A 27,589-nucleotide genomic window follows, 5' to 3' on the forward strand; every position below is an offset into this window, starting at 1 on the left:
TGCTATACTGCAAAATCAACGCTGGAAATCTTTTTGTGGGTCCATCGATCCGCGTAGACCTCTGTCGGTTGTTTGTAGAACAGCCCGTGGAGTTCAACAGCTCCTCGGAGCCGTCCATTTAAATCTCAAGCCATCCATCAAGGACGCCGAGAAGTCGACGTAGCAGAAGCTCTGCAAGGACCGCGGGCCCGATGTTCCAGCCTTGCACAGCTTTTGCGATTGTCACCCCTGGCTCCCGAGAGCCTCGTGTGGACTCCCCTTTCGCCATCGAAAAGCATGAGGAGGCACTCGCTGGGTGCAGGCGATATTGGTCACCAGGACCCGATGGCACCACATACTCTGCGCTTGCAAACCTTGCTCAAGAGGCCAAAGATGCAATTCTTGGCCTATACAACACATGACAGCTTGGTCCCTACCACGCGGAAGTCCAGTGGCCTTGTTCCACTCCTCAAGCCTGGCAAATCTCCATAGGAATTGTCATCTCACCGTCCAATAGAACTGGCCAGCTGCGTCAACAAGGTAATGGAGAGACTTATCCTTACACAGTTAGAATTTATTTTGACTAAAGACGGACCAACGCCCTCTAGCTATACCAATCCTGGTGTACCGCAAGGCGGAGTACATAGCCATGCCCTGTTCAACATGGCGCTCGTTGGACTCACAGATTCGTTACCGCAAACCGTACTTCTCTCCATATAAGAAGATGACATTGCCATATGGGCTTCAAAAGTGACACGTGTACAAGTCCGCACACGACTTCATAATGCTTCAAAGGCCGTGTCAACATACCTAAGAAGGCAAGGCCTGAAGCTTTCATCTGAGAAGTGTGCCCTCGTTGGTTTTACTTGCAAAGCGATGGCCCCGTATGCTTTGCGAATTAATGAGCAGAATGTACCATAGATACGAACGCACCGATTTCTTGGCGTTATCATTGACAAAGACTTGTCTTGGAGCCCTCACGTCTCGTACAGGACAAATGTTTTGGCCGCCATTGTGAACCTTCTCATGTTTCTTGGCGGGAAGTGCTGGGGCACAGCCGTACCATCAATGTTGCAGCTATATAAATCACCATTTTTGGGTTTCCTGCAGTACAGCCGACCTGTGCTAGGAAACACGTGCACTACAAATATCCGCAGACTCCAGAGTGTGCAATCAGGAGCACTCAGAACTTGTCTTGGTCTTTCAAAAACTACGTCATCGATTGCGAGAGCGCCCATTGCCCGAGACAGTCTACATTGCTATATGTGTCCTGAGGGCACACATCTGACTCCTGACTAGGATTCCCTCACGTAATCTTGCTTGCTTACCAGGAAAGAGGCCACGTTCAACATTTGACAAAAGTATTGTAAGACATCAGTCTTACTTGCCATCACAATTCACGCCTGCTTCACGATTGTCAGACTCATCGTGGTGTGTGCACAAGCCGCAAGTGCAATTGAAAATTCCGGGCATGAAAAGGAAACCTGGAGCACCGTTGCAAGCGTTGAGGCAAGCAACATTGGAACACATTTAAAACGTGTACAGATTCCGGCAACATGCCCACACAGATGGTTCGGTAAAACTCAACGGCTCTTCTGCTGCAATCGTAATCACGGCAAAATCTGGTGAATCAAGTTAAAAATTTCATGCTTCACCTCGACGGGTGCAGAACTCGTGGCAGCCCATGCTGCACTTGACTTCATTAATCAGGAACCACCGCAACAATGGACAGATTTTAGTGCTTCCAAGGCATATAAAGCCCAACGCGCCTGGGACCCAATGAACAACTGACCTCAAAAATTCGACAGATATATCATCGCTGCCATGATAAGGGACTCAGCATAATATTTCCATCGCTTTTAGGAAATTGCAACATCAGCGGGAATGACAACTCCGACGAAGCCACCAGATCGACACATCAAAGTGCTCAATGTGTCTTTATTCCGCTTTTGCGAACAGACGCTGCGGCTGGGCTGCGATTGATGTCCTGTGAATGTACTTTGGCCCTGTGGGACTCGAACGCTTTCATCACGCGTCGTTTGCGTTCGTTATCTCCCGATATACGGATGCATCTACCACCTTGGTTACCACGACGTGAACAGACCATGCTGTACCATCTGTGGCTAGGCGTAGCTTTTACCAACTTATACGCCTTCCTTGTTGGAATGTCCTAAAGCTCCATGTGCGGCACATGCAGCAGCGATGAGACGCGCGCACACATTATCTATTTGAGAACACACATGTATGTGAGACAAGTGACGTGCAGAGTGCTAAACCAACCGGATAATCGTCAATCATCAGAACTAAAAGCTTTAGGTCAGTGCTCCCGAAGAACATCCGCGCTGAAGGCGCTACTCGCGTTACAAAGGTTCATGCGGTCTCAGGGCCTTCACAATAGACAGTGCCGCCCCCTTACACTCTCTTTTTCTTTTTACCCCCTTACCCCTTCCCGTCGTGCAGGGTCGCCAACCGGAACTACCTCTGGTTAACCTCCCAGTTCTGCTCTCTCTCTCTCTCTCTCTCTCTCTCTCTCTCTCTCTCTCTCTCTCTCTCTACGTTATGCTGCTAAGCACGAGGTTGCGAGATCAAATCCCCGCCGCGGCGGCCGCATTTCAATGGGGACGAAATGCAAAAACGGCCGCATAGTGTGCATTGGGAGGACGTTAAAGAAGCTTAGGCGGACAAAATTAATCCGGAGTGCTCCGCTACGGCATTCCTCATAATGAGGTCGTGGTTTTGGTATATAAAACTCCAGAAATTATATATATTTTTTTCTTCTAGTATATGCGGCGCCGGAAAGAGTCAGCAGTATCTATACAGGCCATCTCGCCAAGCTAAGCTTTCAGGCTTCACGTTCGTGTCAGCATTTCGCTCGAAAGAGCGACTGAAATTCTCTATAATTCTCAGTGATCGCCACACGGAGCCGCTCTACGCATCAAGCGATCAAGGAGAGTCGTTCGCTATTCGACCAATTCCTAACAGAAGGGATCCGTTGAACCAATCGCTTGACGTTGCAATAATGGACTTTGTGCAGTTAAGGCATCCGATCTTTGCTGCCTCTCGCCCCTGTGTTTGCCCCTCATAACAGTGTTAGGACTAAGGGACATGCTTACGCTACATTTAACGCTGTGGCATATTTACCTGACGGAAGGTAAATTGAGACGGTCGTCATAGTAACTACAGGTGTGCCTTCGCAAGACAAGACCGTCCCGCCCCCACGTCCCCCCCCCCTCCCCCGTGTAGGATTTATTTACAGAAGCTTATTTCCAAGGCTACAGTGCGCACTGACAGCCTGCGGTTACGTCACGATTATAGATCGCATCTATAACTAGCCAAGCGTAATAGATGTTCAGCTTTGTTCCTTGTCATTCATGTGATATAGTGTATTTTTTGGAGACTATTCCGTGCATGTATACGTCCACTTTAGTCACTCCACCCCCCACTGCAGGTACAGCCATCGAGCTTTTCTCGTTCTGGTTGCCCTCCCTGCCTCCCCTTCCCGATAATATAACTGATGGCCGCTCATGTCTGCCAGCTACGTTAGTGTTCACGTATTATTGAGAGAGAGCGAGAGCGAGAGAGAGAGAGAGAGAGAGAGAGAGAGAGAGAGAGAGAGAGAGAGAGAGAGAGAGAGAGAGAGAGAGAGAGAGAGAGAGAGAAGTGTCGCTCTCATAGAAAAAAAATTGGTACTCGATGAAAACAGTATTTCAATATCACTGTTTACCAAGAGACGCTCCATTACTGACTTCATATATAGCAGCCTCAAGAGATGATTTTTTCACATAGGCAGATTAGCTTAGGAAGAAACGATGATATTGTTTTGATGCAAGTAAGCTTAAATAGCAGTCCTATATTATATATATGTAAAAGTTGAGCAATATTAAAAATACGGAGCTATTAATCAAGGCCATTTTTTCGTGCTGGCCTGTACGATTCATCATTGTATTACTAAAGCATCGTTCTGTCTCGATAGGTTACTGTCTGTGCGTGCATGCGTGCGTGCGTGTGCGTGTGTGTGAAACCAGACAGGATTATTATAAGTGTTTTGCATTATTCGGGGCCGGTGTCGTTCCTAGATATTCTATAAGCGCGCGCTCTCACACATACCAAATAGGTGTTGGGATGTGCCAGCGGGAAAAATGCCAGTGGGAAAATAAATTATGTGGATGATTCAGGAAACGGAGGTAGCATGCTGTGCGCCAAAACCCATTCCGGCGCCCAGCAGAACTGCCACAAAAGACAAAGAAGAAGAAAAAAATGGAAGAAGAAAAAGTACTTAAACAGGGAACAAAACAGCTCTCTCGAGAAGACGCAGATTCTATCGATCTGTCCTTTTAAGATTTTAATCACTGATTGCGCTCTCGCTTAATATCCTGAGAGGCAGAGGAAAGCAAGGACGAGACGACAAAAAAATAAATTATAGAAATGCGTCGTCAGCAGCGACCAGGCGTTATATCGGGAAGACGAGTGGGCTGGAGCAAGTATTGCATAAGGGGTTTTCAAACATTATCGAAAATATGAGACGACCGAAACGAACAGCACTTGGTCGAGGAAGCACCCGTCCGTCTGTCGCACTTAAACGCTTTTCCTTCTTTAAATTTCTCTTCCGGGTCCATCTGCCCGTGAGGAGAAAACGGGAAGCAAAGAAAACAAAAGCGTCGCGAAGGCTGTTCAATCTCACGAAAAAAGCGCACTGCGGCAGACGTACGCTTACATATGCACAGGCGCGCGCGCACACACACACACACACACACTCTCTCTCTCTCGCTCTTTCATACATTCAGACGAGCACGTACACGTACACACCCAGCATAACGTTCATGCACAGAGGAGGACGAACGAGGGCCCAGCTTATACGCAAGGTGGGGAATCCAGGCGGCAGACTTGTACCTCCACCTCTCTCACAACCTCCTTTGTGTCGTCGCGCCGCAAAGACGATGGTGAGACTCGAGAGGAGGGAGGAGCCATTAATTACGCTCTTCGCAATCATTCGGCATATCTCACAACGACGACGAAGACGACGTCGTGGAAGAGCCACTGCGCCTGCACACTCGGCTGCTGCCGTGCTGGGGGAAGGAAAAAGAAATGGGGGGGGGGGGGGACAGTGTGGAAACCAGCGGAGCAAGCGGACCACCAACCGCGAAATGAGCAGGCCGGTCCCGCGTCGAGCCCGACACGCCGCCGCTGCCGCAGCCATTGAGTGCCCGCGACGCACGAACGCCGCATCGCCGAGGCGTTCGCATCAGATGGCACTCGCTGATACGATGAGTCGGGTTACTTTTCATTTCACTCGGTCTCTCTCTCTCTCTGTCTTGCTCTCGCTACTTCTTCCTCCCCCTTTCCGGTCCCGGTTTTATTCCTTCTTGATGTTCGATTCTTCACGCTGTTTCGCCTTTTCCTCGTCGTTATCGCTCACCCTCTCGACACAGGAGTGTTCTCTTTTAAAATATTTTCCTCCCTCTTGTTTAATCCATCGCCTCGCGAGGAAAAGCGCGATGGTGAAATCCTCGAGTGTGCGTTAAGCGCAGTCATGCTCGATGCATACGTAAGTCCCTCCGAATGTTTCGGCAATTTAGCTTCGCTCGCCAGTCGTCATCCGCTCACTGCTGAGAGTTTTGCAGATGCGAACGCCCAAACGGAATCTGGACCAGAAGACCATTCCTCCGTGCTACATCTGCGATTCTGATACTTGTATGTCGCGAAGACGACTGGAGAGTAAAATGACGGTTTTCTTCTTACGCATCTGCACTAAGGTACGCCGAATGCACAACGATGGGTTTACACTCCATATAGCTTTCGTTGAACTTTGTGTTACTATCTTGGCTTTGTTGGCCGGCCCTCGTGTATACAGCTTTGAGATATTTTCCAGTCACACTGTTTCGTGACGTTGGTTACGGTTTTCCTCACGTATCTGGTTACTGCAGATACATACTTTCGTATTGGTTACGAACTGATGAACTGAAAAATGTGGGAGGGGGGGGGGGGGCTACACGCAAGCCGCCCACGTTTTGACCATCTGAGGATCTGTGGTCCACATTATGGTCCACGCATAGTTCCCTGCTGGACTTCGTAGTACATTACAAACTACCGTCGTCATTATTATTATTATTATCATCATCATCATCAGCAGCAGCAGCAGCAGCAGCAGCAGCAGCAGCAGCAGCAGCAGCAGCAGCAGCAGCAGCAGCAGCAGCAGCAGCAGCAGCCGATTTTTATGTCCAGTGCCGGACGAAGGCCTCTCCCAGCGATCTCCAACTACCCATGTCTTGAGCTGACCAATTCCAAGTTCTGCCAAACAAATCATGCATGTACATATAGCATGTTTCACTTGTTTTATGCCATGTAACAAACTTTCGATGGAGACGTACTACTTCTGCAAATGGACTTCAGCATACACGGTGTCGTCTGTGAGATAGATGAAGGTAAAGCGGCCAATTTGGAGGCGCGTGTAATCGGTCTACGATCGCCTTTACCATAGTTGATCCGAAGTTTACCATGATATTAGCCTTATGCAGAGATAGGATGAGGGAGGAGGAAAGAGGGAACAGCAGACGAACGAGAAATAGCCAGTGACTCGGAAATGTTTGGTTGTGTGCCCTGTAAATGGGCAAGGAGAAAGCGTATAAAAGATGAACAATCAGGAAATGCCTTTAATCCGCAATTACGGTTATCTACTCGATGTGCGAAAGGAAGGCGAGTCATGAAGAATCAAATTTAGCAGGCAAATAAAGCAAAAAAAAAGACATCCCAGGATGCTGGAATATAAGAATAAAGCAAGAAGCTTCTAGATGGCATCAAATAAAATGCCCGTATACAAATACTCGACCAGCGTAGTTACGTTTAAACGCAGCCTGAAGCTATTGCAGCAGCTAATGTCGTTTAATAGCGCTTGTGACCGCCTGGAGGTCGCACAACGCGTCTAAGGCTTGAAGTCGTAGTGCCCGGAATCTACTAGTTAGCGAGTGAGCGAGTGAGCGTGGTTGCAGGAGCCGATCAGTCACGTTTAGCCGTTCCTGCATAATCTTAGTACGGGAGGCGTGGCGCGTTCTTGGCGGTATGACGCCAGGAAGGCTATGGAAAAGCAAAGTGCCGGGGTACGTAAAATCACGGTTGCATTCTCGGCCTGGTAGGCGAGGTCAATGCACTTTCTGCACATAGCGCTTGGTTGTTGGTAGGGTACTGGCCACAGATACTAAGTGTACCTATGGCGTTCTGACTGAACTCGCGGAAGCCCCTTTTCTATGGGAGCAAGATGCAAAGCGCTCGTGCATTTATATTTATTATTTATTAAATTATGGGGTTTAACGTGCCAAAACCACTTTCTGATTATGAGGCACGCCGTTGTGGAGGACTCCGCAAATTTCGACCACATGGAGTTCTTTAACGTGCACGTAAATCTAATTACACGGGTGCTTTCGCATTTCGCCCCCATCGAAATGCGGCCGCCGCGGCCGGGATTCAGTCCCGGGATCTCGTACTCAGCAGCCCAACACCATAGTCACTGAGCAACCACTGCGGGTGCATTTAGATTGATGAGCACGTTGAAAAACACCAATGTTCCCAAAATTATTCCGAAGCCCCGAGGTCAATATTTCAACAAAGGCATGTATACCAGCGTAACCGAAGTCCTCTACTACGACGTCGCCCACCCTCTCCCTCGTGATTGCTTTGCAAGGTTACACCAAATCAATCAATCAATCAATCAATCAATCAATCAATCAATCAATCAATCAATCAATCAATCAATCAATCAATCAATAAAACGGTGAGTTGGTGGGTTCTTTTGTCGGCTACTCCCTTCCAAGGTGTTCCCCATGAAATTAGGGCGAAACTGCTGGATGAAGCTGTAGCGTTCGCGACCAGCTGTACGCCGCCGACAGCTGGGTCCACTCAGGAAGACGAACCAACAGAAGAAACAAGACCACGTGACTGCCAATGCGGAACCATTAACGTGACAAGCACTAAAGAAACATGCAGGTGTTATCATGTAAGGGTGGCAATCTCATGCAAGATGTTATAATCTCCATCGAGGTGTGCTTGAAATAAAGCAGAGTGCGTTTGGGTTTTTAGAGACTGCCGCGTCGCTCCTTCCCTCCGAGCACAATACGCACTCAACCAAACACTTTGTGGTTTTATCGTTACCACTCATTGAGGTAGGAGGGAAAGGGAAGGACATTTACCCTCTAATCACCAGGTGTGTGCAGGTAACTTCCCCTGCGGCCGCAAACGTCTGTACTTGCTGCTAATTAACTAATTTTCTAGATTTCTCATACTCCAACTCGAAGAGATGAAGTTGGATGCCGTACAAGGGTTTAATGTTACAAGAGAGGCTGTCAGCTCTGTCCTTGCTTTATTTTTTTTCGTAGTCCTAATTATCGCTATCAACCTCATAAGCCATTTTATTTCCACTGCAGGACGAAGGCTTCTCTAAGCGATCTCCAATCGCCCCTGTCTTTCGCCAGCTTACGTCATCTTAGGCTTGCCAATTTCTTAATTTCATCGCACCACCTAATTCTCAACCGTCCTCTCCCTTCCCTTGGTAACCATTCCGGAACTCTATTAATAGACCACCGATTATCTGCACTACGCACTACATGCCCTGTCCAGCTCCATTTCGTTCTGTTAACGTAACTCTTGTTCGCGCTCCAATGCCACACCACTGTCTTCCTTTCCTACCACTTAACGCTACGGTATTGTTGCTACCGTCGTCGGTGGTGAGTAGCCCAAGTTCTCACTGTGCTTCCCCAGGTTTGTCACCTATCCGTGTAGCGCAGCACACTCATAGGTTCTTAAGATGAATGTAACAAAACACGAGACAAGCTGTCGCCTCATGTATGCTGCATTTCTCCATGCACACATATCAGCATTTTCCGCTCTCAACTTATGCATTTTTTTACTTACCGATATTCATATCCAATGCGCAAGTTGGAATCTATATAAAGCGAAAGTATCGCGAAGCGGTTTATGTTATAAATTTGCATATATCATTCCTGCGTCTTTGGCGTAAAGGGAACTGGCGTGCGCCTGTGCAATGTGACATATCTCATGCAGGCTTGTGTTTCTTCCCTTCTGCTTATTTTAAGTATAACGGCCACTTCTTCGACAGTTCCCTAATGTGGGTACGCGCCATAGTATGAAAATCGTATTCATAATCAACACGCGGCTATCATCTCAAAGAGATGTTGGCGTTGGCACCATATGTACCTTCGTCTTCCTGGCTTTTCCCCCGTTGTGGGCATCTTCTATTATATCGCCTGCTTCTCGTCCAACTCCACGTTACGGGTATGTGCCGTTGTATGGAAATTACCATCACCATCATAATCAATACGTGGGCACACTTACTGGCCCATACCCCATTGTGGACATGTGCCACAGTTTCGAAATCATAATCAACACACGGCGATCATCTCAAAGAGCTATAGCTGGCGTTGGCACGATAAGTAAACCGCTTCTGGCGCGCTTCTTGGCCGATCTCCAGTTGCGTATTATGTGCCATAGTATGAGAATCGTAATCAAAAACACGTGGCAATGGCATGACAAAGTGCTATAGTTGTACTTCGCTCGACAGCACGACAGAAGTGTACGTGCATTGTTTTAGCACAATCCTTAGCATAACCGCTGATGAGCATTCGTGCAAGGAGCCAAACACCGGCAATAAAGAAAAAAGAAAGCAGTTGTGGCGTAATGGTTAGATTAGCGGGTTAGGTTATAGGGTTGCTGCGCTAGCGTTCCCATCTTCGAATTCCACCGTGGGACGCGCTTTATTTTTTTTATGTAACCCGACCAACCAACTGTTGCGTTTCGCCTGCGACACGTGGTTTTGCCGGCGCGACTGCGGCGGGGCGGCAGACATTTTGGCCCGATCGTCGTCGCCGCAACACTCATCGCCAGGTGTTTCCAGGCGCGACTGCGGCGATGCGACCGCCTAGGGATCATCCTCGCATTCCAGTCATTGTGCCCGAAACAGGCGATGCCAAAGCAGGGATCTCATTCCAGTCATTGGGCCCGAAACAGGCGATGCCAAAGCAGGGATCTCGTTCCAGTCATTGTGCCCGAAACAGGCGATGCCAAAGCAGGGACCATCCTTTCATTACAGTCCTTGTGTCCGACCGGCAGCGCCACGACAGGGTGCTACGAGATCGTGCTCGACATGGTGCTACGGCATCGCTACGACAGTGTGCGTCACCATTAGCCCATTGTACATTCACGTGCTCGTCTTTTGAGGGGTTCCTTCTTGCCCTCAACTGCGAGAGTATAAAAACAGCTGCCCCCGGACGCCAAGAGGAGGGCTCCGATTTCTTCTGTTGAGTGAAGTGCTCTCCCGTCTCTCTACTTCGGTCAAACCTGACCACCAACTCTTTGCGATGTTAAAATAAACAAGTTGTTTCGTTGTTACAAGTCGACTCATGCTTTGCCGGGACCTTCGGATGCTTCCAGTTGTACCCCAGGCCGCCAGGCCAACGCTACCCTTGGGGCTTGCGACCCAGGTACAACCACGGGCGTCAGCGCCGAGTTCCCAACAGATCGTACCAGCAGTCCGATCCGAAACACAACCAACCAACCGAACCCGTCGAAGCCATGGAATGGCAGGCAAAGAAAGCTTCGCTTTAAAATGAGCACACTTCATAAACTCAGTCGGTTCTGAAATCATTCTTTGCCACAGTAGCAGGCTCTTAGGATAGGATAGGATAGGATAGGATAGGATAGGATAGGATAGGATAGGATAGGATAGGATAGGATAGGATATCCTTCTTCGATGGCACGTACCAACTGCGGGGGTTTGGCCAAAATTTGGATGGTATTAGGAAGATATTAGTATTACAAAAACTAACTTAAGAAAAACGTCTTGAAACAACTATGAATTCCTCCACAACTGAGCAGACATCCCTGCGGTAGTTTCCAAGAGAGGAGGCTCCTAGAGAAAGGATACTTAAAGTCGAGGAACTTAAACGAAGTTGCGTGAACGTTGGTTCTAAAACGTTTTTATTAAAGCGGAGGAACGGCGGCCGAATAAGAAAAAAAAAATGATCGATGGTTTCATCTACTGCACAGAATGGGTGCAGAGGCGAGTATGCCAGACCAGCCCTGTGACGATAAAGGTTTAATAATGTTATTCGACAGCGTAACCGGGTAAAAATTACTTCAGTTTTTCTGGTGTGAAATGAATTTTTCTGCCAAGGGAATAGGAGGAGTCGATTTTCTGAAAAGTTTGCTATCACTGGATTTAAAAAGTCTAGAGAAATTGCATATGGTCCTGAATCTAGTAGTAGTTAGGCAGGCTGATGCCGGAAGTAATGATATTACAGGGCCATTCAGGGCCGCTCTCGCGAGACTGACAGCCATTTCATTCATGTATAATCCCTATATGACCAGGCACTCAAAGTAATCAGGCTCTTACAGCAAACAGCGTCATCTTTTTTTACCACGCACACCACCGTCTTTCTCTTTCACTCTAATAAAAATTTACACCCTTTGGTCTTCAAACAATAATAGTAATCAATTTCGCGTACCTTCCCTTTCTTTCTTTCTGTTATTTATGCAGTGCATCCTGCACTTTAAGGTCATGAACGGCATGCGTGTATCAGCGTGACACTGCGTTCTTGACGGTACAGTACTGAAAGCAGAGTTTCAAAGAAAGGAAGCGTAAGCAATCCAGATGACTATCAGGAGAAACAAAAGTCGTTCACCCGACTGTTGGCTTAGGCTACAAAAGAAACTCACACGGGTTTCTAATAAAGAAAGCTTCACAGTTGAAGAAAACGTCCTGTTACGAAATTCGAACCCGGGACGGACGCCTTTTCGAGGCGGTAGCTCTGCAACCCAAGCTAACGTGCAGTTCTTTTTTTTTCTTTAATACATGGGAGCAGAATCTTCAGCAAAACAAGAAAAACAAAGTGATAACGAAATTTAAGGTGAAAAAGGAGGAAAGGTCGTAATTTCTCAGAACTGAATGCATCCTTAGCTCGCCTGAATTTTAGGTATGTTGTTTCCAATATGCAATGTTTCTTAATTTGCGTTTGTAGTGTGTGCTTTCGTAAACTTTGATGGAAATAAATAAAATATCAGAGGCGATTTAGCAATAAATGCGAGAGAAATGCATTAGGATTACGTACGTCGCTTTTCTTTGGTGTGTGTGTGTGTGTGTGTGTGCGTGTTTGTAAACCTCTGCCACATGACCGGTTTCTCACACTTCACACACATACACATTTTACGCTTTTACACTCCTAATGCTAGCGCATAAAAAGAACTAAAAAATGTGCCGAGTAGCATAGTGGTTAGCGCATCGAGCTCCAAACCATACATTAATTATCGCCAAGGCTTTTGTTCAAATCCCACTGGTGTCGCTTGATAAAGACAAAGCGACAGCTGAAAAAGGGGTTCTTCTTTGAGTTTCCGCATAACACAATTATGGTTTCTCGTATGTTCGAATTACAATCCGATGCTATCATGTCTTTGGGTCGTGCGTAAGTGTCACTTCACGAATTTTCTGACGCAGCTTACCTTGACAAATTCAATTAGTTCAATAAAGCACTTGCACTACGCGGAGGGCCTACGAGAATGAGGATGTATGTTCCACTTCCGCACAAGGGGGCGCGCGCGCGCGTGACTTACGTCCTTCATGGTGGTGGTGCTTGTGTCGTCCAATGTCCGCACCATCTTCGCTGTGCATCCACTTTCACAGGATGTAATGGAGGCGGATATTTCTTGTGTGTATTTAGCATTCTTTGTGAATGAACCACGCCTCCTTGCGACTGTCTAACCGCACCACATCGCGGTTCCTACCACGCGTTCTTACGATCGGCACGGTGGTAAGGAGCGTTCTCGCATACTTCCCTCAGGACAGCTAGCATTGGGGACGTTGTCGTTGAGGCGCTGCGCCTCTGGCGGAAGACGCCGACAATGTCGTTTGAGATGCCGAGCCTCTGAAAGCAGAGATGGTCGCAGACGCTGCACGGGGTTCCGAACTGGTTCTTGCGGAAGTGACGTTCGCAGTAATGGTTGGCTCCGGCGTACGGCCAAGGCACAGTGGTAATGGGAGTGCCACCCACAACACATAGTGTCACAGAAAACCACTTTCGAAAGCGTGTTGAACGCATTCTTGGATCGCAACCGGGTTGGTCAAGCGTTAAGGGCACCGTTTCGCAAAAGACGCGATGTCGGCGTCGGACGTCGTGGGGCGAAAAATCATTCCGAACTACATCCACACAGGCCCTCCGCGTGGCGCAAGGCGTTACTGAACTAATTTAATTCCTCGAAGTAAAATACGTCAGAAAAATCGTAAAGTACGACTAAACACAACCTACAGACATGATAGCGTCAGAGTTTAATTGAATATACCGGAGAAGCGTTATTATTTTATGCGGAAACGCAAACACAAAAACCCCCTTGCAACACCATCGCGCTCCGCTCTGCGCATCCGCAAGAAAGTGGCGGTTGCCGGGAAGCGTGATAAGCAATCAGGGATCTTCGAAATCCATCGCCTTCCACTTCTTAAAGGCGAAGCTTAAGCGTCCTCCAATTTTTTTTTTTCTTTTTGCCCCGCCGTGGTTGCTTAGCGGCCTTGGTGTTGAGCTTCTAAGCACGAGGTTGCGGGATCAAATCCCGGCCACGGAGGCCGCATTTCGATGGGGCGAAATGCAAAAACACCCGTGTACTTATAATTAGGTGCACGTTAGAGAACCCCAGGTGGTCAAATTAATCCGGAGTCCTCCACTACGGGCGTGCCTCATAATCAGACTACAGTTCTGGCACGTAAAAAATAAACCACATAATTTATTTTTTGCCCTGTGGCGAGAGTAAAGCTGATGACGACCTGGTGGCCTGACGATAACTTATTGCTATCTGGCATGGAGAGGATAATGTTATCGCAATAGAGGAGAATGTTGAGGATACTGTCGTCACTGTTCCTTTAAAAAAAACGATAACGTAGATGACAATGTTATCATATTGTTCCTTTGCACTAAAATTGTGAACATCAGCATTTAAAAGCATCATATTATTTTCTCGCGTAAGAACGCTGCCCTGCGGCACAGTAGCTCACGTGTTCGGAGTTATAAACGAAACAAATAACTCGTTGCCTGGTTATGCACAGCTCAATAGTTAGTGCCTCCGCCGAGCGTCTATATATATATGTGGAGAACAACAATACGTGCCCGCACTATGTATATAGCTTAATGTCGCCTACGTAATACTATGTATGTAATGTAATATACAATAAAACCTCGCTTTAGAAGAAATTGAAGTGGAGAAACCAGAATTACAACGTTTTATTCATTACTTCGTTGTATCGATTACGGCATGTACTGCACTATGAATTCCTATGGAAATTTAGAGGGGAATTTCACTTCGTTATATCTATTATTTCCTTATATGTAATTTCGCTATAAAGAGGTTTGTATTATTCGTGAGGTTCCCCCCCCCCCCCCACACTTTGACCGTATACCTCATGGGTAGTCGTTTGAAGTGTACGATGGACTTGGACCTACAGGAATGATATTGACGGCACCCAGCCAGCTACGAATATTTTCTCACTCTTCCCTGGGACATCGATCTTGAACAGACACTCAAGTTATCTCTGAAAGTCTGTCTTGGTGTATAGGAAGCGCGTACGCGTTTGCACATTTTTGTGCGCATTCGCACTTCAGTCGGATCATAATTGCGTAACCTACTACAGCCGTCAGGCAAGGCGAGTCTCTTTGGTGTCCATTAAATATCATCCTTCTTTTTAGGCGGAGGAGGTCGGAGCGTCAGTCTACACTTAAGCAATGACGAGGCTCCCAAAGCGGGCTTGCTCCTGTACTGCAAATACGCGAACAATGCGGGAACCACCCATCGCATCACTGTTGTGACTGTGCAAGCCAAACTGCACGCGTGTTCTTCGCTGTGCTCGACGCGAAGCCACGCCATTGCACGCAAACGCAAATGCCAAATCGTTCCTCGCGAGTTGCCTGAGCTAATTCTCGAGAAAACAAACAAACAAAACAAGTCTGTCCGGCCGTGTTTGTTTCCCTGGCGCTGTCCAATTCCAGACGATGCGTCTCAGAGGAGGTGCTGCGGGCGCGGCGCATTTGAAAGTCTAAACGTCGTCGGTGTGCGTATGCGTGTGTCAAGGGAATACAGCGATGCGCGACAGCATGACTACGACGAAGCCGCATTGCGTGTATGCAAATTAAACAGGCATCCTCGTGTCCCGTCATAAACGATAAGGAACCGAAGATGTGGACGCCGGCGCAAGGCACTGCAATCAGGAGTTAAGTAGCGTTCCCGGCCAGACAACCTCTTCCTCGAATTGCACAAATGCGTGTATGATGATTGGCTCGCCCGCATCCATGCGGCATGCACATAGTGCGGCATAGGGCCCACTTAAGGGGGTTATTTTCACAGCGAGAATTGTAGAGATCCAAATTGCTACTGTATGTCAGTAGTTGCGAAGACAAAGGAAGTTGAAATGCGAAAGACGTAAATCATTTGCAGTGACCCTTATTATTGTACATGTTCAAAGCTACGCCGGTGTAACTGGTCACCTTTGAACATTAAACAAGATATTCTGGAAACATACTTTCGCAGCAGTTCGTCCTGCAATAGTTTAAGGAGCTCCACCTCTATAGAGCCGCAGAACGAGCGCTTCCCGTCTATCCCATGCACATAGTCTCCTTTTTCAAAGTTATGATATCTAAGGACATACATTGTAGTCAGGGTGGTATATGAAGTGTATGAATACGGATTGAATAAGGAAGGGGACGACGACGATGACAGCTACAACAACATGGTTACACTTGGACAGAAACAGAAAGATGGCCACTTCCTTCGAAGAGCTGTAAACGACTAATTGCGAAGTGATAGCACAGTGAACGCAGATTTATTGAAGATGTTTACCTTTCTTCTGGCAATTTCTGAGTGTGTTTCTGGGGTGTGCACGTTTATCATAGCCTATCCACTTAAATAATGACGCAGCGGATCTTTCGGCACATCGCTAGTGCGCATCCCACAAATAGGAGCCATAATTCGGTAAAGGGAGACATTTGTACCCGTTTTACGGGTGGATTTCTGGTGCTCCTGGGAGTGAACCAGCGACCTCCCGATATCGAGGTCTGGTATCCGCACCACTACGCCACGGCCTCGGTATCATCTATAGCAAAGGTTTGCTTACAGACTCGCATTCTTCGAAGAGCCGTAGCAGTCATTAACATCTGGTCTAGATCTATATATAAGAAAGAAAGAATACCTGCTGATCTCTCTAAATGCAGTTGATCGACGAAGCAAGTTCTAATTACACATTTCCCTTCTGGTACCATATCAAAATCGTCTGTGAGTAGACGGCTTGAATTCGCTGTTGCGCCAGAACCTGATCATCAGTCGTTTTGGCAGCCAGGTACAGAGTCATGAATATCACTGGCTCTAAGCTGAGCGGTTTACCCTAACTTGCAGCCGTTTACAGTTGTAGTTCATGGTTGCCGGGGTCACTGAAGCAGGCAACTGTGCTCGGTGCGCTAACCAAGGCAGCACCAGGACACTATACCTGAAGCCACACTGAACAAAGCGGCGGCGTCTCTCTTGCTCCGCTCTGTCGCGCGCACTTAAAGAAATCAGTCTTGACAAAAAAAAAAAAAAACCGAAAAGAACGTCCGACAAGGCCACCACGTCCTCAGTAGCAGCAGCAGTTTCGTCCAGTGACACCAGCAGGAACCGATGGGCATTGTCCAGGAGCGAAACGTCACGCTGCCGCAGAGGAGGCTGGAACGGAAGAACGCCAAGTCGAAAGGACACGGCTGGATCCTTACGCGAATGGCGCTCTGTCATTATCGCTGGCTCGTGCGGTCTTGGTGGGAGTGGAAGCCCGGCATTTTTTTTTTTTTTTTCGAGAGTCGCGTCCGTACAGCCTCCCCCTGTTGCGGGCTCCATTCGCGCTTTCGTGTCGCGCTTGGTTTGAGATTCCTCTCCGCCGCAGTCGCAGTCTCAGTCGAGACGAGGGAGGCTTCGTGGTCGCCCCACAACGCCGTCATCCAAGCAGCCGGAACGGTCGGTTGGTCGGTCGGTCACGATGAGAACGCGCGGCGCTTGCCGGCTGCAGCACAGAGCAGTGTCACTGGGAGTGTGTGGGCTGGGATTCGGCGTGACAGCTGGCAGATTGGACGCCCGAAGAATAAAAGAGGTGGAGGGGTGGGGGAGGGGGGGGGCGCTTGCTTGGAGATTCGCTTGCGTTACCCTCAAATTACCTACCTGCGAAGCCGTATAGTATTCTGTCGCGCTGGCTCTCTTATTTTGTGTGTTTGTGCGTGTGTATCTCGCAATGTCGCGCGGAACGACGAAGAGACGAGGTTGACATGAGGAGGTCCTGGCGGGTTCACTGGAGGGTTGTGAACGGGCCATAAAGGGGCAGGAAGCCCGGACTCAAAGAAAGCAAAGGTACGCCATAGAACACTCTCTTTCACGTAACGTCGCCAGTGTGTGTGGTTGACTTCTTCACAAAGAGGCCTCTCGGCATATCGGGCTCCTCGGCAGCCCTTCGTGAGCGTTTTGCCCGCCTTCCTTGAAGAAGGAAAAGGAGAGATGGCTAAATTCCTTTTTGGTATATGTGGTACGCTTTGCTGAATGCGCATTGTTACCCATGGCTCACAGAGAATGAGGGATCACAATAGTCTGAAACCATATGTCACCAGAGTGTGCTCTGAGGTGGTGCAGAACACACGGTTCCTTTCGTGCGGATAACGATTTTCCTATTGTTACATTAAAGACTGCATAATACCCAGCAGGTGATGCCTTTAAAACGCATAAAATTGGAGATAGCTTCAACATCTCAGTGGCGTTCATGAACTGTCCGTCAATGCGATACTGCAAGACAAAATATTTTAAATGCAGCAATGTAATGAGTTATGCAACGCATCCTTTATAGCTTAAAGAAGTGTCTTTAAGATGATAAAACGAAATGAAGTGGAGGGTTCATTTTAGTTCCAAGGACGTGTAGGCATGACTAGACACACTAACATATGATTGCTTTAAAATGTACCCACATTATGAATGGTGTACACTCGCAGTTCTGTAGCCGCAAACGAAAAGAAAAAAAAGAAAGGAGACTCAAATGATCCGTCGACGCAGGCATTCACGGACAAGCCGTGCCCCGTTGCATTTGCTACGTCACTTTGCCGCTCTATCACCCAGGACGGAAATATTTATGACGCGAAGCGTTCAGGTCGAGCCGGTACGCCCGCGAACTCCGAGGATGCTCGCAACCTAACTACCTAGACGGGCCAGACGCAAACCGTTTATGACTCGACGCGCAAACTATATACATCTAGCCAACTGTTATAACAGCGACATCGCGTGTGCATTGCCATATATCCCGTCGCGCACGCTTGCGCCGCAGTCTCGCGCACACGCCTTCGGGAGCCCAGTTTCGGCGAACACGACCAACCGTGCCGCAGTAATAATAGCACACCGCGCCGGGCACGGCGAGCGCCCAAGTGGAGCAGACTCCAGGGTGAGCCTGCGTGTGTCTGTGCGCGCACACACACGCGAGAGTGCCGCACCGACTCGCGCGCGGCCCGGGTATATAGTAGCGGATACGTATCGCGCGGTGCCATCTCCCCGAGAGTGCTGCGTGCAAGCGATGCTCGGTGGCGATAGGTCGGGCAACCCTGGTTCAACGTGTGCGGCCGCGTGTCGGGCCCCCACGACGACGACGAAGGCATGGTGCCTTTGCCCTTTATTTTTTCACCCCGTCCTCTTTGCTCCGACGCGTACCATATCAGAGAATCCTTTTATTACCGCCATTAATCGTCTCGGCTACTCCGTCTACTGAAAGCCTGTTCCTGCACTCCCTTACTGCGTCCGAATTCGCTCCGAGGAGCAGGTACTCTACCGCGTAATGTCACCGCCACCGTTCCAGTGGTGCAACGGCGTTTGCAGGGGCCGAGGGAACAGTGGGGCGACGCACTTAAAAGAGGTAGCCATGAGCTTGGGTGGAGCAAAGTTTAGGTGCTTAAAAATAGAACCACTTGAGCAAACAGCTGCACAAATACCTCGTTGTTTACCTTTGCGGCGACTCGTCTCTCTCACTATACCTCCACCGCCGTACCATACCTGCCGGGTGTTACAAGGTCACTGCAATCTGCGCCTCTGAATCAACCGAAACCGCATACTTTCGTTGTTGTGGTGAACGCCAGCGCAATAAAAGTGCGTCAGTTACGCGGCCAGAAGCGCCTGCACCCTTTCTTATTAACTTAAAGCGCACATGTTGCCCTAAAGATATCTGGTCTCTCAGCTCTGCCAGTCTTTATAGGTCCTTCTCCATTATCACTATCAAAACCAGATTAATAAAACATTTTCTTCGTAAGAGCTGCTTGACGATGACTTGCTGCCGCTTATGTTCTTTATCGCGTTTAGTAGGCGCATCTATATAGATTTACGAACCACTCATATTTACGAATGCGTGCCGTGGTCGCCTTCAACCTTGGCGGTTCACTTTGCTGTTTACCCAGCAGAAAAACAGGAATCTCAATATCAGTTCATCTACTGTACATAGATCAAGCCAGTCAGCTAGACCGAGACTCAAAGAGGAAAAAAAGTGACGCAGCATGATAAATACCTGCCTACTTATATTCTGGCTCTCAACAGTCCTGAAGAAGTTTCCTCTGCACTTACGCTTACTTTTGATTTCGATTGGGCGTCAGTTTCAGTTTTAAAATATTCTGTGGGGTCCCCAATACCTGTACTTATGGTTGCACTGTGCATTTTATTACGATGATATCTCGTAAGCACTTTCATGCGTCATCTTTACACAATTTAGTCGAAACACCGTGGCGATTCCTATAAGAACAGCGGATGCATGCGAACGAACCTAAAATAGTGGTGCACGCTCAAGAGTGTGAGCGCGCGCAATGATTGCGGCTAAATTTCTTTCTCCTTACCTTTGACCACTTCTTTCCTCTTTATAACGTTAAGTAGGAGACCGGATTAGGCTAATACACTTTATTCATTTGTTCACAAATAAATCTCTCTCTCCCACTTTTTAAGAGACCAGCTGCAACCATCGGTGCAGCACTGGCTGACCTGCATGCCTGTCCGTCTTGCTTTACTATCTGTCTCAAGAGCTTTTTATCGCATTCACAGGAACTTTACACGAGTAACGAGTGGGGCAATGATAAATAAACTAACCGTACGCCGACGCACGTAAGAGAAGAAGGTAACACATTGCTACGACCAGTTACCCGCATCCGTGCGCCTTCTCATTTGCAGCTTCCTCTGAAAGTTTTATAATAGCCCTATCCACACGCTCATTGATAACCGGCGACGGTGGCGCCTCCTGCGATAGTCCAAATAAGTTCGTCTCTAGGTTCGAAAGCGATGAAAAGGATTTAGTTGGTGCATTCTCTCATGCTTCCTCGTCCGTTAAATATGTCTACACAGCGCAAGTAAAAAAAAAAAAAAATTGCACTTAACAGCACAACTCAGTTGGCCCTGAGAGATCGGTTCTATTTCAGTCTGTGCACTATGAGAATGAGGCGTCACAGTAGGTGGATCAAGGAAGTTCCACTACGCGAATGGAGCGGGTTCGTGCAATCAGCCTCATCGACGGCCGCCCGGCTTCCCCCTCCCGGCTTCGTGAGAAGTAGAAAGACACGCATCAGATACGCTCCGCTCCGCAATGCCGCGCGGAGCGCCCACCGCTGCTGCCGCCGAGACCCGTCCCCGTGTATCATTGCCCCTGCTCGCTCTCACCCTAAACGCATCGGCACGGCAGCGGCGCAACCCACCGCACAGGGAGCACGTTTAAAAGTGCGGAAGTGAATGGCATCCACCGGCGCCAACTTGCTGCCGACGCTGCCATACTTGGCTCTGCAGTGCGCGCCCATAAGAAATATGTGGCTCCGGTAGAGTTAAGCTCGAGCTATATACAGTGGTTGTTGAGGGGTGGTCTATCGAAGAAGATTACGAGGACGCCTCTGATAATGGTTGGTGGTTGAGAAACAACCGTATGTTGCATGCGCCGAGAGATTAGTCACACAGCCGCAATAAGGTGCGTGTGTGTGTCTGTGTGTGCGTGTACGTGTGTGTTCGCCCCTATGGTTCGCTACTTCGGTTCTCCTCTTTTGTGAGCGAGATACAAGTTGGGTCAGTTTCGGTTGTCAACGCTGGCTCCTGTTTGCTATCCCCCGTGATGGCGTAGTATATGGCTGCCAAGCCCGAGGGCCCGAGATCGAATCCCGGCCGCGGCGGCCGAATTTCTATGGGGGCGAAATGCAAAAACGCCCTTGTACTGTGCATCGTGTATGCGTTAAAGAACCTCAGGTGGTCAAAATCAATCCGGAGTCCCAATACGCAGGCCCGTGAAGCGGCCGCCAGATACTCCCTGTCGGTCCCTGCGTGAGACGCCCACTGCGCGCTGACGTGCGTTCTGCAGGACCTTTAATAAAGTTTATCCAATCAAATCCAACTACGGCGTGCTTCATAATCATGTCGCGGGATTGGCACCTAAAACCCCAGAATTTAACTTTCTTTTTCTGCTTGTTATACTCTCGGAGTCTAATAGTGCAGGAATAACTACGGATCGGTACCAGGTCGTTAACTTAAGCTGCAAGCCATTCGCGTCGCTAGAAAACCAGTTCATGTCAACGAGCGCCGCGTGAAAGCGGTTGCGTCTTTTATCGCTTGCGCCGGAGTTATAGCTTTGTCGCTAACGATGTTGGTGCATGGTTGCGCTGGTCCACTGTTGGTGGCTATAAGAGGGTACATGTGTAAGAAAAATGCAAACGTTAAATAACTAGCAGCACACATGAGAGAGGCAACTAATACTACTCTGTTCTGACATTGCTCCCTCATGAAAATGATTCGACAAAAAGAACATTATTTTCGTTTGTTGCTGTGCATACACTTGTGTATACCTGTATACACACGAGCGGGTCGTTCGGAGCACGCCTACTTATATTCGACAAAAATAGTATAATCTTGCCAACATGTCTCTGTAGACAATCCGTATAGACTTTTACAGAGTATAGCATCTTAGACTTTCCTCTATAAAATCTCGTTTGTTTTTTTCATTGCCGTGCGCACGTTCAACAAAAACAAAGAGAAAGAGCGCTGGAACAGCGTTGTCTGAAACTGCCAAGGCGCTGCGAGAGGTCAGAGTCAGGGGCCACAAGCGCCGCGCGTAATGTCCGCCTTCTGGCAAAGCGTAGGGCGCCTCGCACTAGATGGCCGTTTTGTAATGGCCCGCCTAATTAGACAGCGGCCTCTGCAATTTCGTCGTGAGGAGTTTCCTTTTCTTTCCTTCCTTAGCAAGCTATCCACAGCCCCGTTGAAGTTTTCCCAACTTCCTTCCACGTCGTGTGGACTTTGCTTACTTCTGCCCGCGCACCCTCTCTTTCCCGTGCCATCCCTGTGCTCAACTTTGCTGAACAAGTTGCGTGCAGCGCCGGTGAACCTCTGTTTTTGCGAAACGAGTAGCGACCACCTCCACATAAACAACAAATTATGCGGATAAGTCATTAAGGGACACCAAACAGAAACACTAAACAAGCTTAGGTAAGTAAAGTGCTCTGTACATATAGAACTGGCTGCACTTATTCGGCGAGGAAAGGTTGGTTACCATAACTCGGTCACAGCCTGAGAATTCAGTACAAGCTTCACCCACAACACCGAATTCCCGGGAGGCGCTGATATTGAGTGACGTTTGCCATGTCAGCGACAAGGTGTGTGACTGCGCTACAGTTGGCAATACATTGTAAAAACAGCACACCAGCGCACGGAAGAATGATAGGAGAGAGGGACACAAGTTCTTATGTCCTTCTCGCCTGCCCATCTGCGTTCCGCTTTCGCAGTGTTTATTTACGACCTTCCCTGACGTCACAGGAATGGGCAGACATAATTGACTGGTGGATCTGTACGAACGTTTTTTTTTTTTTTTTAACTGGACAGCGGTGTATTTGCCACTGTATTATTTGGTTGCAACCAACTGTACAGAATATTAGCAACGTCAAAGTTTATCCCTTCCTGAATTTCGCGCTGAAGGTGCAGCGCATGTGCACATCAGCGTGACACCACGAATATTAGTGTTATCGCGTATTTCAGCCGTTTATCTGGAGGAAATGTTCACTAAACTCGCTTGATCTAGTCTTTAGTCCTTTCACAAAGCAACGCAATCAATGCTTATTGGGAAACAGTTAACAGCGTGTGCAAGGACCTCAAAGTCGCCTCGTTGTACGCATCTCCGCTTTCTGTCTCTTTTCTGTATTAATCGACTCTCCGCTGAAGACAAGACTGGACATTTTGGAATTTCAGAAGTGCAATATTACTGATCAAGCTATAAACTTTATAATCATCCTCAATGCCCATTTATGTTTAGAGTCGACTTTCTTCGATGGGCGCACGTTAGCTTTATCAGACACTAGGCCTTCGATGACAGCCCTTACGACACCCATGCCAGCTAGACAAGCCAGACAGGAATGTCTTCAATCATAGAGCTTTCTACAAAATTATTAGAGGGAATTATGGCGCTGCGATCGTTCAGATACCACGGAAATTACGGTTAGCAGAGATCGACTTGTCTAATCTCCGTAGATAAGCATGAGACATTCTTGACGCGTTACTTATTGTGCTTTATCTTTTTCAAAGTTGTAATAAACCATACTTTTTGTTCTAAACGCATGAATGGCATAAGTTTCAATGCACATGCATGATCATTGTGAATTATTGCATTTATAACACATGCGATATTTTGTTGAACGTGAGCCAATCGTTCGAAATAAAAAGGGCAAATTTCACTCGAGTCGACATATTACCCATTCTCGCCATGCTCGCTGAACCACCATATACTTGCAGCTCTAGTAGACACTATATATAGCACCGAAGTTCCCCCCCAAATTTTTTTTAGGAAACTGCGATTTTAAGCCAGTGAAAGCTGGTCCTGACTGCACTGAACTTTTGCGTAGACAGACGTTGGAGGCGAGAGAAAGGAAGAGGGACAGAATGAGAGGAAGAGTGAGACCCGGCGCACTCCTTCGGGTTCTCATGCAAGGAGTGCGTCCTTCGAAGCAACGCGCGCGCGCTGTATATTACGACCCCCCCCCCCCCTACCTTCCCCCTTGGGGAGAAAAGGCGGCCCATTAAATTGGCTTCATGGGTTAAGCCAAATGAGAGGACGCGGCGTCGGCAGCACGGGTTCGCGTCGGGCTTCTCCCCCCGCACGAACCCTCGGTCATGAGGGCTCGGCCCTTGCGCAGCAGAGTGTGTCGGCCTCGGCGCGGCTGCTGCATGCGAGCGACGCGGTGTGCGAGCCTGGGGTCGTAACGCGTCTGAAGCGCTCGACAGCGAAGTTGGGAGCGTTCAAGAGGTCGAGAAGGGCAGCATAGGGAAAAGGATAGGGAAGGGTGAGCGGACGGCGACGAGAGGCTCAGAGGAGCGATGTGTGCAAACCTGGACAGTTATTGGCTTTGGAAGGGCCTCGGACGAGCATCGGGCAGCGTACTATGGAGTATATATATATATATATATATATATATATATATATATATATATATATATACGAGGGAATAGTTTGTACTGCACGCGTTATGATGGCGGATACTACGCGCAGCACGTCCTCCCTAATGTGCAACGGCGGGCAACTTCGGATAGCTAAGAGGTCGTAACGTTAACGGCTGCTCTGGAGCTGTTTTCTATAACTATCTAACGCTTGAGATGCGAAGTTTTCTGTAGGTGTAGTTGGCGACGCAGGAAAAAAAAAAAAACTTACAATGTGATGTGCGAGGATGGCTGAATGGTTGATGTTGTTCTCTCCTTTTTTTTCTATCTTCTTCTTCCTACATTATGGCAGCCATAAAAATGATAAAACGGATGTTCGCTCGTTATGCTGAGCGCAGTAGCCCCGGGTGTCAAGAGTTCGCTGCTTTCAATATTTTGTTTTTCCTTCCTCAGGTATCTTTCGAGATATGTTCTTAGATACGTTCAGGTTGGTTTCAGGTATGTTGTTAGGTATGTTTGAAGCCACTGCTTTGTTCAATCAGCTTTCCTTTTTCAACATCGACGAGACTAAAGATCACATCGAAAGGCCGTGCAAGCGCTATACTGCACTTCTTGAGATCCATCCGCCTGTGCGAACGCCTGGAATTTGAACGCCTTTTTTGTTACCTGTTCCTATTTCTTTCTCCTCCCTGTTCTTGGCCTCTTTCCGACCCCTATTTTCCCCGCTCCAGTGCAGGGTAGCAAACTGGAAACTCGACTCGCATTTGGTTAACCTTACTACCCTCCCTCCCTCCCTCCCTCCCTCCCTCTCTCCATCTCTCTCTCTCTCTCTCTCTCTCTCTCTCTCTCTCTCTCTCTCTCCTTTTTCACCAAAAGATTGCCTGCTTCTACCTGGGTTCTTTGACTATGAAGCATTATTTATCAAGATGTGTGTGAATGTCTCACTGATAAGGAGACAATATCGGTTTTCCTCGCATTGGTTTGTTTCTATTCCCGTAAATTTATCTATTATTACTGGGATGCCACTGTCGTCGCTTCTTTCCAACCAATAAAATTGTCCCGTTTTCACTTTTCAGACTTTCGCTTTTCCTATTGTCATTAATCCAAACAAAAGATACTTCTCTCATTATTCTACGCTTCCGTACTATCATAGTTTAAGTTGCATTCGCAGACTTGTCAGCTTTAGCAGTTGAGAAAAAACAGCAAATGTTAGTGAAATGTACCAAACAAATTGCAGCCTTTGTTATCTGGGACACTGTAAACAGGCAAACTGTTATATTAGTCAAAGGAAGAAAAGTGTGCGCCACAGAGAAGCGGATGAAGAGAAAAAGAAATTAATGATATATTCACAAAACGGATGCCCACATTTCAGTTGTCTTTATCCATTGATGTTATGAGAGAATAGTACTGCTATTGGTACACGTCAGAATAAATCAGCGCATCAGAAAATGAGCCTCTGAAAAGCAGGGGGGCGACTGCATTTGTATTCCATTAAAATGAGTTTTGCCTTAAGCTGGCCGCAAATGAAAAAAAAAGAAAAGACCCCATAAAGTTATTGGTGTCAATACTGAAATGCATCATGTTACCGCGCAAACAACAAAGGACAAAGAAGGAAACACACAGGTGCCTGTCCTGTGTGTTTCCTTCTTTCTCCTTTGTTGTTTGCGCGGTTACATGATGCATTCCAATATCGACCACCAACTAGCCCGCCTATCCCTGTTAAATAAATGGTGTCAATACGACAATAGTAAACAAGCTCCACAAATGGGGCGTTTTACGACAAAATCAAGTGCACGTCGCAGCGGTACACTTGGCCAGAGAATTTTAGAGGGAGGGTTATGAAACTCTCTTATCAGATATTTCTGTGTGCCGAAGGCTGTCAGAATGATTACGCAGTTTTAAACTACGTATTTTGTCGTAGCACGTCTAATTAGAGCTCCTTCGTCGGCCTCTATAAATTTTTGTTGCGCCCTAACAGTAAGGCCCTGACCAGTGCTATGAGAAAACACCCTCACGCGTGTAAACATTTTTGCAGTGCTTGCATGGTGGCCCATCGGCCAAAAGTATTGTTGTGTTGAATTTAGCGGGGGTCGACGTACGGCAGCGCGGATCCTGTAAGTGCTTTCTTGGGCGCACAACTAAACAATTTATAATTATCAGTTGGCTGACAGTGAAAGCTGTGTACGGAGCATGGCCGCAGTTCTTTGTTTACGCGTGCATGCAAATAGTACGCCTGCTTCACTTCCAACGAAGCTGCCGTGGCAAGCCCGCCATCGCAACGTTTTGTCGTCTTTGTTTCCTCCTACGCTACGAGGAAACATGGTTCCAGCGATTCAAGATGAGCCGACATATTCTCGGAAACACGGTACTTGGCGCCGCGACAGGTGAGCTCCCAGGAATAATTATCAGGAATAGCCACCAACAACTTCGTGAGGGGAGTAAAAAAATGGTCCAGCTATCCTCTCCAACAAACTTCACATGGATGAAGAAAAGAAAAAAAAAATACTCCCCTTTTTACATGCAGAAACACGATCAGCAGGGGAGTAAATTTCTAACCCGACTGATACGTAGTATAAAAAAATTTTAAAAATACAGAAACAGGAATGAGATTCGGGACAAGCGGCTTACTCCCATGTGGCATTAGTTTTGTTTGCAGTGCATGAAAACTACCTCAGATAAAGCAAACATTCCTGAAAGTAGGTACTCAAGAGTATAGCGCTTCTTACGTAGGAATACTAAGAATTATAAATGTTATTCCCAGGTGACGAAACTGCCGTTGTAGAATTATTTTTCTTCAAAGACTAGAAGTGGCTTTTGCATGCAGCTTATTTTTCTTCTGCCTTCTCTTTCTCCGAATGCGTGCTTACAAATGTTGTAGAGATTCACAGAACTGCTTTTGTCCAAGCATAAAAACGCGAAATATGTTTGGTTTTATAATATTGGCAACCTGCTTTTGCAGTGTAAAAAGAACATAAATAATGCTGCCTCGCGATGATTTCTTTACCTAGTTTCCCGGGTTTCGTGTGGTTGTCTAACTACTGTGTCGGTGTGTCGGCCACTACTTCGGTTGATTGTTTATACATATATATATATATATATATATATATATATATATATATATATATATATATATATATATATATATGCGTAG

The sequence above is a fragment of the Dermacentor variabilis genome, chromosome 3 (assembly GCF_050947875.1).
Source record: "Dermacentor variabilis isolate Ectoservices chromosome 3, ASM5094787v1, whole genome shotgun sequence".
In the NCBI taxonomy this organism is placed as follows: Eukaryota; Metazoa; Arthropoda; class Arachnida; order Ixodida; family Ixodidae; genus Dermacentor; species Dermacentor variabilis.